This window comes from Eleutherodactylus coqui, chromosome 13, assembly GCF_035609145.1.
Source record: "Eleutherodactylus coqui strain aEleCoq1 chromosome 13, aEleCoq1.hap1, whole genome shotgun sequence".
NCBI lineage: Eukaryota > Metazoa > Chordata > Amphibia > Anura > Eleutherodactylidae > Eleutherodactylus > Eleutherodactylus coqui.
This window is the reverse complement of record NC_089849.1, coordinates 59,867,983-59,883,296: the sequence shown is the minus strand read 5'-3', so window position 1 is coordinate 59,883,296 and position 15,314 is coordinate 59,867,983.

Sequence of the window (15,314 nt, the reverse complement as noted above, 5' to 3'; positions counted from 1 at the left end):
TCTCTGCGGTCCATTGCCGATTCCAGCCTCCTGATTGGCTGGAATCGGCACACGTGACGGGGCGGAGCTACAAGGAGCAGCTCTCCGGCACGAGCGGCCCCATTCAGAAGGGAGAAGACCGGACTGCGCAAGCTCGTCTAATCGGGCGATTAGACGCTGAAAATTAGACGGCACCATGGAGACGAGGACGCTAGCAACGGAACAGGTAAGTGAATAACTTCTGTATGGCTCATAATTAATGCACAATGTACATTACAAAGTGCATTAATATGGCCATACAGAAGTGTATTCCCCAACTTTGTTTCGCGAGACAACCCCTTTAATAAAAGAGGTCTGAAATTATTGTAGAGGTCTGATCTGGGGTTTGATATTAATATGGAGGGAGGGGGTGAGGTCTGAATATTTTTGCACCTGCCATTTTATCTAAACCACACATTTTCTAGAAATGCTTCTACCAGTTTGCTTCAACCTGCTGCTCCAGTATCACCCTGTGAAGGACTTTCCTGGGTTGACCTCTCTGCTCTTCGTATACCTAACATGGCATCCAGTGCTTCTTGCCAATCTGTATGTAGTCTGTGTAAGTACTGGTCTGGCGTATGGGCCATCAGGCTAACAGCTATAGGGTTGCATACAGCGCAGCGATCAGAGATGGGCGTGTGCTTTTAATGAGAGGAACATAATTCATTGCATACATATTTTTCATTGTTCCAAGGTATCTAAAATAAAACTCAAAGCGATTTGGCAAATAGTCTATTAAAAGCAGCTTGTTTGTGTTTGGATTATGTACATTTTTAGACTCGCAATGCGGTATGCTTTTTTGTACATATGTATGTATTCTAACAAATAAATATCTACTAAGAGGATGTTGCTTCACAGTCAGTGGCCACAGGAAGACGCTGATCTTTGACATACAATGCCTAAAAAAAACTAACGACTCAACCCAAATGATAAAAATAGTAAGTAGGGCACTCACAAATATAGCAGTCACACATAGCCCCACCATAAAGGCACATATATTACACACGATGACCTACTATCCCAGTTTATGAATGGAAAGGGCTGAAATCTAACATGAATCTATTTTCTCCTAGTCCGACTAGCATCACAATAATGGGATATATCTGCCCCAGGAAGGCAGGTGAGACTTTTTTTACTTTATATATGGACGCCCCTCCTATAGTGTGTTTGTTATCAAGAATTCAATTCTGTATCACAATATTATCCTTATGGGACTTGAATTTCGCATCTGTTAAAATCCACACAGCTTTACTTCAAAACTGCAAAATTAAAGTCTACTGCGGAAAAGCTTTCTGCAACAGAAGTGAGGACATTTAGCGGAGTATTGTGGCGGATCTCTAACGTACAGGAGATGTAATTCCGCAATTAAAGTCTGGGGCAAAAAAACACAAACAATTCTTCCACCTACTTCATTTCACAGTTAAAAACACAACAAAACTGCGCTATTTGACAAAATCCTCGACTGCTCTGCATCCTGTGGACTAATTCTGCCAGTAAGAAGGCGCCGTTAGGGAGCAGACATTTTTTGCTTTTTTTGTTTTGTTTTGTTTTCTCCTTCCCACTGTCCAAAAAGGTATAATGTTTTATTTGTTTGTTTATCCTATGCTGGACCTACTCCCTTTTCCTAGGCACACGCAAAAACGCATTCATCTGTGTGAAGGAGCTATAACACATAAGGGTTTTCTGCTGCAAATACTTCCCATGTGGACATTCTCAGCCTTCTCCACCACCGGAGTGTAGAAATACCACCATTCAGGTCTCTTTCAGGAGATCTTAGGTCATATTTTCATCTAATTAGGCCGGTGGCGATCTGATGATTTAGTTTCACAAGTGTTTCCTTGACAGTGATCAGATCAGGAAGTTGTGTCTCAGGATGTTGAAATGGAACTGATGGAAATGATAAGATCAACATCAGAAAATGTTAATATTGCAGAAATGGAAACTGAATAGATGTTAATTGCAAAAATATGTGGAAAGTGACACGTGTGGTTCCAGCAGTGACACGTGTACATCCAGCAGTGACACACGTAGGTCCAGCAGTGACATGTGTGTGTCCAGCAGTAACACGTGTACATCCAGCAGTGACATGTGTGGGTCCAGCACTGACATGTATGGTGTTCAGTAGTGAGACGTGTAGGTCCAGTAGTGAGACATGTAGATCCAGCAGTGAGACGCGTGGGTCCAGCAGTTAGACGTGTGGGTCCAACTGTGAGACATGTAGGTCCAGTAGTGACAAGTGTGGGTCCAGCATTGACACGTGTGGGTCCAGCAGTGACACGTGTAGGTCCAGCACTGACACTTATGGGTCCAGGGAGTGACATGTGTGGGTCCAGCAGTGAGACATTTAGGTCCAGCAGTGACACGTGTGGGTCCAGCACTGATACGTGTGGGTCCAGGGAGTGACACATGTTGGTCCAGCAGCGAGACATGTAGGTCCGGCAGTGAGTCGTGTGGGTCCAGCAGTGACACGTGTAGGTCCAGCAGTGAGACGTGTGGGTCCAGCAGTGAGACGTGTGGGTCCAGCAGTTAGACGTGTGGGTCCAACTGTGAGACATGTAGGTCCAGTAGTGACAAGTGTGGGTCCAGCATTGACACGTGTGGGTCCAGCACTGACACTTATGGGTCCAGGGAGTGACATGTGTGGGTCCAGCAGTGAGACATTTAGGTCCAGCAGTGACACGTGTGGGTCAAGCACTGACACGTGTGGGTCCAGGGAGTGACACGTGTTGGTCCAGCATTGAGACATGTAGGTCCAGCGGTAAGTTGTGTGGGTCCAGCAGTGACACGTGTAGGTCCAGCAGTGAGACGTGTTGGTTCAGCAGTGATACATGTGGGTCCAGCAGTGAGACGTGTGGATCCAGTAGTGACACGTGTAGGTTCAGCAGTGAGACATGTAGGTCCAGCAGTAAGACGTGCGGGTCCAGCAGTAAGACGTGTGGGTCCAGCAGTGACATGTGTGGGTTCAGCAATGAGATATGTAGATACAGCAGTGAGACGTGTGGGTCCAGTAGTGACACTTATGGGTCCAGGAGTGAGAGACATAGGTCCAGCAGTGACAAATCTGTGTACAGCCGTGAGACGTGTTGGTTCAGCAGTGACAAATGCGCATACAGCAGTGAGACGTGTGGGTTCAGCAGTGAGACATTTAGGTCCAGCAGTGACACGTGTGGATACAGCAGTGACACGTGTGGGTCCAGCAGTGAGATATGTGGGTCCAGCAGTAAGACATGTAGATCCAGCAGTGAGACATGTGGGTCTAGCAGTGAGATGTGTGGGTCCAGCAGTGAGACGTGTGGGTTCAGCAGTGAGACATGTAGGTCCAGCAGTGAGACATGTAGGTCCAGCAGTGAGACTTGTGGGTCCAGCAGTGAGATGTGTGGGTCCAGCAGTGAGACGTGTGGGTTCAGCAGTGAGACATGTAGGTCCAGCAGTGAGACGTGTGGGTCCATCAGTGAGACGTGTGGGTCCAGTAGTGAGATGTGTGGGTACAGCAGTGAGACATGTAGGTCCAGCAGTGAGACGTGTGTGGGTCAAGCAGTGAGACGTGTGGGTCCAGCAGTGACACGTGTGGGTCCAGCAGTTAGACACATAGGTCCAGCGTGAGACGTGTGGGTTCAGCAGTAAGACATGTAGGTCCCGCAGTGAGGCGTGTGGGTCCAGCAGTGAGGCACGTGGGTCCAGCAGTGAGACATGTAGGTCCAGCAGTGACACGTGTGGGGCCAGCATTGACACGTGTAGGCCCAGCAGTGGCACGTGTGGGTCCAGCACTGACACGTGTGGGTCCAGGGAGTGACACGTATGAGTCCAGCAGTGACACGTGTGGGTCCAGGGAGTGACACGTGTTGGTCCAGCAGTGAGACATGTAGGTCCAGCAGTGAGTCGTGTTGGTCCAGCACTGACACATGTGGGTCAAGGGAGTGACACGTATGGGTCCAGCAGTGACACGTGTGGGTCCAGCACTGATACGTGTGGGTCCAGGGAGTGACACATGTTGGTCCAGCAACGAGACATGTAGGTCCGGCAGTGAGTCGTGTGGGTCCAGCAGTGACACGTGTAGGTCCAGCAGTGAGACGTGTGGGTCCAGCAGTGAGACGTGTGGGTCCAGTAGTGAGACGTGTTGGTCCAGCAGTGAGACGTGTGGGTTCAGCAGTGAGATATGTAGGTCCAGCAGTGAGACATGTAGGTCCAGCAGTGAGACGTGTGGGTCCAGTAGTGAGATGTGTGGGTACAGCAGTGAGACATGTAGGTCCAGCAGTGAGACGTGTGTGGGTCTAGCAGTGAGATGTGTGGGTCCAGCAATGATACGTGTGGGTCCAGCAGTGAGACACATAGGTCCAGCAATGAGACGTGTGGGTTCAGCAGTAAGACATGTAGGTCTAGCAGTGAGACGTGTGAGTCTAGCAGTGAGACGTGTGGGTCCAGCAGTGAGATGTGTGGGTTCAGCAGTGAGACATGTAGATCCAGCAGTGAGACGTGTGGATTCAGAAGTAAGACATGTAGGTCCAGCAGTGAGGCGTGTGGGTCCAGTATTGAGACTTGTGGGTCCAGCAGTGAGACATGTAGGTCCAGCAGTGACACGTGTGGGGCCAGCATTGACACGTGTAGGTCCAGCAGTGACACGTGTGAGTCCAGCACTGATATGTGTGGGTCCAGGGAGTGAGACGTGTGGGTCCAGCAGTGATACTTGTGGGTCCAGCAGTGAGACGTGTGGGTTCAGCAGTAAGACATGAAGGTCCAGCAGTGAGACATGTGGGTCTAGCAGTGAGACGTGTGGGTCTAGCAGTGACACGTGTGGGTCCAGCAGTGAGACGTGTGGGTTCAGCAAGGAGACATGTAGATCCAGCAGTGAGACATGTGGATCCAGCAGTGAGACACATAGGTCCAGCAGTGAGACGTGTGGGTTCAGCAGTGAGACATGTAGGTTCAACAGTGAGACATGTAGGTCCAGCAGTGAGATGTGTGGGTCCAGTAGTGAGACGTGTGGGTTCAGCAGTGAGACATGTAGGTCCAGCAGTGAGACGTGTGTGGGTCTAGCAGTGAGACGTGTGGGTCCAGCAGTGACATGTGTGGGTCCAGCAGCGAGACAAATAGGTCCAGCAGTGAGACGTGTGGGTTCAGCAGTAAGACATGTAGGTCCAGCAGTGACACGTGTGGGGCCAGCATTGACACGTGTAGGTCCAGCAGTGACACGTGTGGGTCCAGCACTGACATGTGTGGGTCCAGGGAGTGACACGTGTGGGTCCAGCAGTGACACATGTGGGTCCAGGGAGTGACACGTGTAGGTCCAGCAGTGAGACATGTAGGTCCAGCAGTGAGACGTGTTGGTCCAGCAGTGACACGTGTGGGTCCAGCAGTGACACGTGTGGGTCCAGCAGTTAGACACATAGGTCCAGCGTGAGACGTGTGGGTTCAGCAGTAAGACATGTAGGTTCCGCAGTGAGGCGTGTGGGTCCAGCAGTGAGGCGTGTGGGTCCAGCAGTGAGACATGTAGGTCCAGCAGTGACACATGTGGGGCTAGCATTGACACGTGTAGGTCCAGCAGTGGCACATGTGGGTCCAGCACTGACACGTGTGGGTCCAAGGAGTGACACGTGTGGGTCCAGCAGTGACACATGTGGGTCCAGGGAGTGACACGTGTTGGTCCAGCAGTGAGACATGTAGGTCCATCAGTGAGTCGTGTGGGTCCAGTAGTGAGACGTGTGGGTACAGCAGTGAGACATGTAGGTCCAGCAGTGAGACGTGTGTGGGTCTAGCAGTGAGATGTGTGGGTCCAGCAGTGACACGTGTGGGTCCAGCAGTTAGACACATAGGTCCAGCGTGAGACGTGTGGGTTCAGCAGTAAGACATGTAGGTCCCGCAGTGAGGCGTGTGGGTCCAGCAGTGAGGCGTGAGGGTCCAGCAGTGAGACATGTAGGTCCAGCAGTGACACGTGTGGGGCCAGCATTGACACATGTAGGTCCAGCAGTGGCACGTGTGGGTCCAGGGAGTGACACGTGTGGTTCCAGCAGTGACACGTGTGGGTCCAGGGAGTGACACGGGTTGGTCCAGCAGTCAGACATGTAGGTCCAGCAGTGAGTCGTGTGGGTCCAGCAGTGACACGTGTAGGTCCAGCAGTGAGAAGTGTTGGTCCAGCAGTGAGACGTGTGGGTCCAGCAGTGAGACGTATGGTTCCAGCAGTGAGACGTGTGGATCCAGTAGTGACACATGTAGGTCCAGCACTGACACATGTGGGTCAAGGGAGTGACACGTGTGGGTCCAGCAGTGACACGTGTGGGTCCAGCACTGATACGTGTGGGTCCAGGGAGTGACACGTGTCGGTTCAGCAGTGAGACATGTAGGTCCAGCAGTGAGTCGTGGGGGTCCAGCCGTGACACGTGTAGGTCCAGCAGTGAGACGTGTGGGTCCTGCAGTGAGACGTGTTTGTCCAGCAGTGAGACACATAGGTCCAGCAGTGAGACGTGTGGGTTCAGCTGTGAGACATGTTGGTCCAGCAGTGAGACATGTAGGTCCAGCAGTGAGACGTGTGTGTCCAGTAGTGAGATGTGTGGGTACAGCAGTGAGACATGTAGGTCCAGCAGTGAGACGTGTGTGGGTCTAGCAGTGAGATGTGTGGGTCCAGCAATGATACGTGTGGGTCCAGCAGTGAGACACATAGGTCCAGCAGTGAGACGTGTGGGTTCAGCAGTAAGACATGTAGGTCCAGCAGTGAGACATGTGGGTCTAGCAGTGAGACGTGTGGGTCTAGCAGTGACACGTGTGGGTCCAGAAGTGAGACGTGTGGGTCCAGAAGTGAGACGTGTGGGTCCAGAAGTGAGACGTGTGGGTTCAGCAGTGAGACATGTAGATCCAGCAGTGAGACGTGTGGGTTCAGCAATGAGACATGTAGGTCCAGCAGTGAGACGTGTGTGGGTCTAGCAGTGAGACGTGTGGGTCCAGCAGTGACACGTGTGGGTTCAACAGTAAGACATGTAGGTCCAGCAGTGAGGCGTGTGGGTCCAGTATTGAGACTTGTGGGTCCAGCAGTAAGACATGTAGGTCCAGCAGTGACACGTGTGGGGCCAGCATTGACACGTGTGGGGCCAGCATTAACACGTGTGGGGCCAGCATTGACACGTGTAGGTCCAGCAGTGACACGCGTGGGTCCAGCACTGACATGTGTGGGTCCAGGGAGTGACACGTGTGGGTTCAGCAGTGACACGTGTGAGTCCAGGGAGTGACACGTATTGGTCCAGCAGTGAGACATGTAGGTCCAGCAGTGAGTCGTGTGGGTCCAGCAGTGACACGTGTAGGTTCCGCAGTGAGACATGTAGGTCCAGCAGTGAGACGTGTTGGTCCAGCAGTGAGACATGTAGATCCAGCAGTGAGACGTGTGGGTTCAGCAGTGAGACACATAGGTCCAGCAGTGAGACACATAGGTCCAGCAGTGAGACGTGTGGGTTCAGCAGTGAGACATGTAGGTCCAACAGTGAGACATGTAGGTCCAGCAGTGAGACGTGTGGGTCCAGTAGTGAGACGTGTGGGTTCAGCAGTGAGACATGTAGGTCCAGCAGTGAGACGTGTGTGGGTCTAGCAGTGAGACGTGTGGGTCCAGCAGTGACATGTGTGGGTCCAGCAGCGAGACAAATAGGTCAAGCAGTGAGGCGTGTGGGTCCAGTATTGAGAGTTGTGGGTCCAGCAGTAACACATGTAGGTCCAGCAGTGACACATGTAGGGCCAGCATTGACACGTGTGGGTCCAGCACTGACATGTGTGGGTCCAGGAAGTGACACGTTTGGGTCCAGCAGTGACACATGTGGGTCCAGGGAGTGACACGTGTTGGTCCAGCAGTTAGACATGTAGGTCCAGCAGTGAGACGTGTTGGTCCAGCAGTGAGACGTGTTGGTCCAGCAGTGAGACGTGTTGGTCCAGCAGTGAGACGTGTAGGTCCAGCACTGACACGTGTGGGTCCAGGGAGTGACATTTGTTGGTCCAGCAGTGAGACATGTAGGTCCAGCAGTGAGTCGTGTGGGTCCAGCAGTGAGACGTGTTGGTCCAGCAGTGAGACGTGTAGGTCCAGCAGTGAGTCGTGTGGGTCCAGCAGTGGGACGTGTTGGTCCAGCAGTGAGACTCATAGGTCCAGCAGTGAGACATGTGGGTTCAGTAGTGAGACATGTAGGTCCAGCAGTGAGACATGTAGGTCCAGCAGTGAGTCGTGTGGGTCCAGCAGTGAGACGTGTTGGTCCAGCAGTGAGACTCATAGGTCCAGCAGTGAGACATGTGGGTTCAGTAGTAAGACATGTAGGTCCAGCAGTGAGACATGTAGGTCCAGCAGTGAGGCGTGTGGGTCCAGCAGTGAGGCGTGTGGGTCCAGTAGTGAGGCGTGTGGGTCCAGTAGTGAGACGTGTGGGTCCAGCAAACAGACAGCAAATTCTGCAGCATTTCTGCATTAAAAAAACTGTCAAAATCTGCACCATTCGTGCGGATTTTGACTGCAAATCAGCAGCATATCTGTTGATTTCGTACTATGCGGCGCTCCCCCTCACCTCCTGTGAGCGCTCCCTGACTAATGGTTTCTAGCGGCATGTAGTGGCCACACCTGACCAGGGTACGTTGGAAGCAGGAAGCCTTTGGAGGAGGCGAGGGGGAGCGCCGCATAGTAAGAAATCAGCTGTGGATGCGCGGCTGATTTTCATTCAAAATCCGCACTAAGGCCGCCTGCAGACGAGCGGAAATCCCGCCGCGGGATTTCCGCCGCTGAAAGTCTGCATAGGAGTGCATTACAATACGCACTCCTATGCAGACGGCCGCGGTTTGGCCGCACGAAATCTCGCGCGGCAAACAAACCGCGGCATGTTCTAATTTTCTGCGGGTGAGCTGGGGCCGCCAGGCGCGGGTGAGTACGCGCTCGTCCCTGCAGGCTCTGGGGTCGGATCGCGCGGCGAGATTTCTCGCTGCCGGATCCGACCCGCTCGTCTGCAGGCGGCCTAATGGTAGTTTTTAGATACAGAAATGCTGCGGAATTTGACGTGGAAATTCCTGCTGCGACATTCCACAGCATTTCTGCCATGTGTAAACATACACTAAGTCAGCTTGAGGTATGCTGCCACATGTAGAGTGGCCTCACTAGTAATACAGTCCTCTATATCGGCCCCAGTAGTCATAGTGTGCCATATGTCGGCCTCAGTAGTAATAGTGATCCCCACAGTGGCCTCTGTAGTAAAAGTGTCCCCTATATCGACACCAGTAGTAATAGTGTCTCTGTCAAGACCGGCGGCTCTCGGGATCTCTGTGCCCGCACCACCAGTCCTATCACCTGAGCTGATCGGGTGCAGTGCAGGGGAGCCCCGGTCTTGCTGACCTTCCCTGGCCGTCAGGGTCCCGGACACTGGCTCCGGGTGCATGCTCCTGTGCTCAGGGAGCGGTGCGTGGATAATCAAGTTGTTGGGGATGCGGCAGATGCCGTTGCCATGACATCCTGATTAGCATGATCTGCACTTGCTGCTGGATGTCTGGGTCTCCGCACTCGCTGCCTTATGTCTGGGTCTGGCTGCTGGCAGGCTCCCCGCCCCAATCAGCTGCTGGGGCGAGAGTTCTGACAGCATTTAAACGTGCCTGTTTCCTTCCAGCATTGCCAGTGTATGTTTGTCTCCAGACTACACCCGTGTTATTATTATCATCTGATGTCCCGTTGTGACCCTCTGCTTTTGGACCTGACTTTGAACTTGCCTGATCCCTTGTACCGCGTATTCTCCTGTTGCCGACCTGGACTTCCTGACTTGCCTCTGTGTCTGTTTGTCTCTGTATTTGTTTGTAAGTCTGACCCCTTGCCCCGGTTCCCTAGTTAATATAGGGACCGTCGCCCAGTTGTCGCCCTGGGGCCTAGACAAGGGGGGCAAGTAGGTAGGGACAGGGGTTGTGGGTAGCTTTGGGGACTTTCAGTGCCCGGACCCCAGTCCCTTGACAGTCTCCTATATCAACCCCAGTAGTAATAGTGTCCGCTATATCGACCCCAGTAGTAATAGTGTCCGCTATATCGAACCCCAGTAGTAATAGTGGCCCGCTATATCGAACCCCGGTAGTAATAGTGGCCCGCTATATCGAACCCCGGTAGTAATAGTGGCCCGCTATATCGGAGCCCCGGTAGTAATAGTGGCCCGCTATATCGGAGCCCCGGTAGTAATAGTGGCCCGCTATATCGGAGCCCCGGTAGTAATAGTGGCCCGCTATATCGGAGCCCCGGTAGTAATAGTTGCCCGCTATATCGGAGCCCCGGTAGTAATAGTGGCCCGCTATATCGGAGCCCCGGTAGTAATAGTGGCCCGCTATATCGGAGCCCCGGTAGTAATAGTGGCCCGCTATATCGGAGCCCCGGTAGTAATAGTGGCCCGCTATATCGGAGCCCCGGTAGTAATAGTGGCCCGCTATATCGGAGCCCCGGTAGTAATAGTGGCCCGCTATATCGGAGCCCCGGTAGTAATAGTGGCCCGCTATATCGGAGCCCCGGTAGTAATAGTGGCCCGCTATATCGGAGCCCCGGTAGTAATAGTGGCCCGCTATATCGGAGTCCCGGTAGTAATAGTGGCCCGCTATATCGGAGCCCCGGTAGTAATAGTGGCCCGCTATATCGGAGCCCCGGTAGTAATAGTGGCCCGCTATATCGGAGCCCCGGTAGTAATAGTGGCCCGCTATATCGGAGCCCCGGTAGTAATAGTGGCCCGCTATATCGGAGCCCCGGTAGTAATAGTGGCCCGCTATATCGGAGCCCCGGTAGTAATAGTGGCCCGCTATATCGGAGCCCCGGTAGTAATAGTGGCCCGCTATATCGGAGCCCCGGTAGTAATAGTGGCCCGCTATATCGGAGCCCCGGTAGTAATAGTGGCCCGCTATATCGGAGCCCCGGTAGTAATAGTGGCCCGCTATATCGGAGCCCCGGTAGTAATAGTGGCCCGCTATATCGGAGCCCCGGTAGTAATAGTGGCCCGCTATATCGGAGCCCCGGTAGTAATAGTGGCCCGCTATATCGGAGCCCCGGTCGTAATAGTGGCCCGCTATATCGGAGCCCCGGTCGTAATAGTGGCCCGCTATATCGGAGCCCCGGTCGTAATAGTGGCCCGCTATATCGGAGCCCCGGTCGTAATAGTGGCCCGCTATATCGGACCCCCGGTCGTAATAGTGGCCCGCTATATCGGACCCCCGGTCGTAATAGTGGCCCGCTATATCGGAGCCCCGGTCGTAATAGTGGCCCGCTATATCGGAGCCCCGGTCGTAATAGTGGCCCGCTATATCGGACCCCCGGTCGTAATAGTGGCCCGCTATATCGGACCCCCGGTCGTAATAGTGGCCCGCTATATCGGAGCCCCGGTCGTAATAGTGGCCCGCTATATCGGAGCCCCGGTCGTAATAGTGGCCCGCTATATCGGAGCCCCGGTCGTAATAGTGGCCCGCTATATCGGACCCAGTCATGCCCCTGAGTGATCTGTGTGTCATGTATTTTTTTTTTTTTTTGTGTAAAGAAAATACTGAACGAAGCCCAATTTTAGTTCTAGAATTGTTCAGCAATGATCAGTGAAAAACTGCATTTTTTTGCACTCCTATTTATTTGAATGGGTGACTATCGTCCAAGAAGTTGGACCAGGAAGGGACATGCTGTGATTTTATTTTATAGTTGATGTAGAAAACGTGTCTATATAGATAGCCCCAGTGACTGTAATTGGTCGGTGTGCTGTTTGTGTGCAGTCCATTGTAGATGCGGACAGCAAATGGACATGGAAATCATTGAGGTGAATAAGCCCTAAGAAACACATTTTTTACATGCGTTTTCATTATTTCCTGTAGAGAAACCTTTGGAAGAATGCTTAAAAAATACCATAGCTACAGCATGCCGCATTAAAAAAAAAAAAGTCACAAAAATGCACCAAAACGTGTTGTCTGTAGTGCATTTCATATTTGCCGATTTACTTATAGTTAACATCAAAAATGCCAAGGAAAATGCTACAAAAAACCTATTGAGCAGTTCCTAATTCTTTCTTTTTTGCACTCATGAGAACGAACCCTTTGAAATCAATGAGTTCTATTTTTTGTGTTTTACGCATGCAATTTTTGCGTGCACAAAAATTGCGTACAAATACACCCATCTGAAGCCGCCTTTTAGCATATTTGCACATGGCGGATTTATTACAGAAATTTCCGTCTCGTCCATAATGAATCCACAAAAAGAAAACTAATTTTGGCACAATTCTTTTTTTCTGCATTTCTTATGGATGGCAGCCAAGTGCTGTCTGTGTTTTTTGTATCTCCCTTGACTAGAACAGGTGACTGTTATCTGCAAATCAGATCCAAATAGTGCATGTCACGTTCTTTTCTCACGTGATGCGTGTCTCCGTGTACAAAAAACGGATGTGTTTTGCCACATTGACTACTATAGATAGGTCCATGTGCTGTGCAAGTGTCGTCAGCTGGAGACTCGAACAGCACATGGACTGAAAATACGCTCATGTGCCTGAGTGATACGTAGTGAATGAAGTCAATCGACTTTCATTGATCCATGCACATTTGCGTGTAGACACTGGAGACCCGCAGCATTTTACGCATACGCCCGTAGACAAGCCCTTACTGTGTATAGGTATTTATGTTGTCATATATATCACCGGTTTGCTTTTCCATTCCACATCTTGTATCTGATAATATTTGTAATAGTTCACTAATTATTATTTTGCAGATCTTAATGACAATAAAAAAGCTATTTTGATCAATGCTGCCCCCTGGTGGATCACACTAAGTAGTGTTACATACTAGCCATGCGCTGTAAATGTCTGCTGCAGGCTACATCTGTATTTTCTGTCTTCCCATGTATTATCAGTAAAACCTCGTTTATCACATACAGGATATCTGCTCACCCAGATCGGCTTGCTGATGCTAACAAAAACAAGTTGTGTTTTTTAATAGAACTGCTCAGTGTGCCAATCTTTGAAAATTTTTAAGTAGGATGAAATAAAATTTAAAAAAATTGCGTCAGTATAGTTTTGGCAATTTCTGCATTTATACAGTTTTATTACTTAAAAGAAAAAAAAAAAAAGGTTTTGAATGCGCTTTTTTACCACATTCTGAGCCCCATAAGACCTTTTTGGTAAAAAAATGTTGTTTGGGATATATATATATATATATATATATACTCTGTCATACATTTGTTTAGTCCCTTGATTGTTTATGATCTCTTGACTGCTTGTTGAATTAAGAGCAGTACTTCTGCACTACAGTGTATTGTGTCTTGGCATTCATCCTACTATACCCTGCCCCAGGGTGTGTAATAGGTATACTAGAATGGTAGACCTGGAAGCCTTCATTAAGTCTCTAGCTGTCATGACAAAAGTTCATCGCCGTGTGTTTATGTTGAGGAGGGCACTCAGAAGACAGAACGAGCCACCTCCCTCTGTCTAACCACTGAGATGCTGCGGCAAGCATTGACTATGGCATCTAATGCATTAAATGGTTGGGTCTGGAGGTATCTCTGATCTTGGCTGCAGCAGACGAGTGGCAGCTATGTAACCCAGCCACTACATGCCACATATGGAGAGGGTTCATAGAAGCTTCATCATCATCATCATCAGCAGAATGTCACGAAGCGGGGGTCAACTATATATGCTATGTTTTGAATGCACCGTCACAATTCCCATTGAATAAATTAGACAAAGTAAACTTGAGCCAAATTTATTTCATTAAATCAGCAATCACATCCTGCTACAACCGTATACATCTTCTGTCCTTCTACATATTATACAGTGCAAAACAAAAGTTAAACATGGAACATATACTTATCCAAAAGCCGCATCATATAGCAGATCCTTACTCAGTTCAGAGGTGTATAAATGTAGTAAATAATGCGCCGCATTAGAATCTCCGCGGTGCGTGAGGAGCAAGAACACCCCACTCTCCGCAAGAACTTCATTAGTCGTCATCTACATAGGCAGTAATAGGAGTAACGCCCGCATACCTCTTATTTAAGGCAATCTCAGCATTTCCTAATAGAACAATCAAGTGTAATACAGGATGATGTAAAGCGGTACAACGGCAGAAAATAAGACTTCTGGAGGAAAAAAGTAGAATAGTTTCAATTAAGACTGATGTATGCACCACAGCTGTTGTAGAGTGGCCGTACTACCAACAACATCCAACCCAAGCTCGCGATTCACATGTTTAATGCACTTTACAGTATGGAAACTGAACCTGATTGGATGCCATTCACAAGGCGATTCTTCTTGGAAGCAATTTTCATACATGAGGACAAGCCTAAAGAATAGACAAAGTCATACTAGACAACTAAGGTGTAACTCCATGAATCCTCGTACATATGTCTACCCTCATACCGCCCGCAACTAGCTACCTACTAGTGAGAAAATGGTTAGATTACCCTTCTCAGAGGGAACACATCTTATATGCTTGACATCCTACTCGCCCAATTACCGGGAATTTAGGAGTTTGCTCATCTGGAGGCATTGTACCCACTAGGACAGCACTTTTGGGGTTAAACGGTCTACCTAGTGGTAAGTCACAAATTTTAAAAAGTTAACGAGAGATCAAAAGTTGTGGGTCACCTCTGGTGCTGATGGATATAGCTGCATGGACCATGTGTTGGGCATTGACCCAGCACCTTCCTCAGGTAATTTAAAAAGGTTGACTCATCAGAACAGTCCCTTTTTAATTTAAGCTGACATGGCAATCAACACTAAAGGCCCATTTACACACGACTATTGCTCAAAAGTTTGTTCAAACGATGTCTTTTGAGCGATAATCGTTGCGTGTAAATGCTACCATCGTTAGTTTTTAGTTAAGCATAAAAACTATTGTTCGGCTGGCCAGCTGATAGCAGGGACCGCAGGATGTGATTCTCCACGGGAGCGGTGATAACATTGTTTTCAGCTACTGTCCCACAGGAGAACAATTGAGCTGTATGCAGATAACAGACCACCTGCTGTTATCTGCATACAGTGAAGGGAGCTTCATTTAAATGCAAATGAAGCTAATAAGCTACTAATAGGCATTAGTGCCCATTAGTAGCTATGCAAAATGATAGCTCAAAACTGTCACTCAAAGTGTCACTTTGAGTAAGCGTTTTGGCCTCTTCACTCTATACGAGGCACAATGCGGTCCAGTTTGTAGCAGCATTGCCTGATATTGTCGTTCAATCACATTCCCTTGACTGGCACTGTGACCAATGGATGTGATGTCACAGGCCAGAGAAGAGATCATGGCACTTACCCGAGTTCTGTGGCCCCTTAAAACAACTGATTGCTGGGGTTGCCATTAGTCTGCCCCCCAAG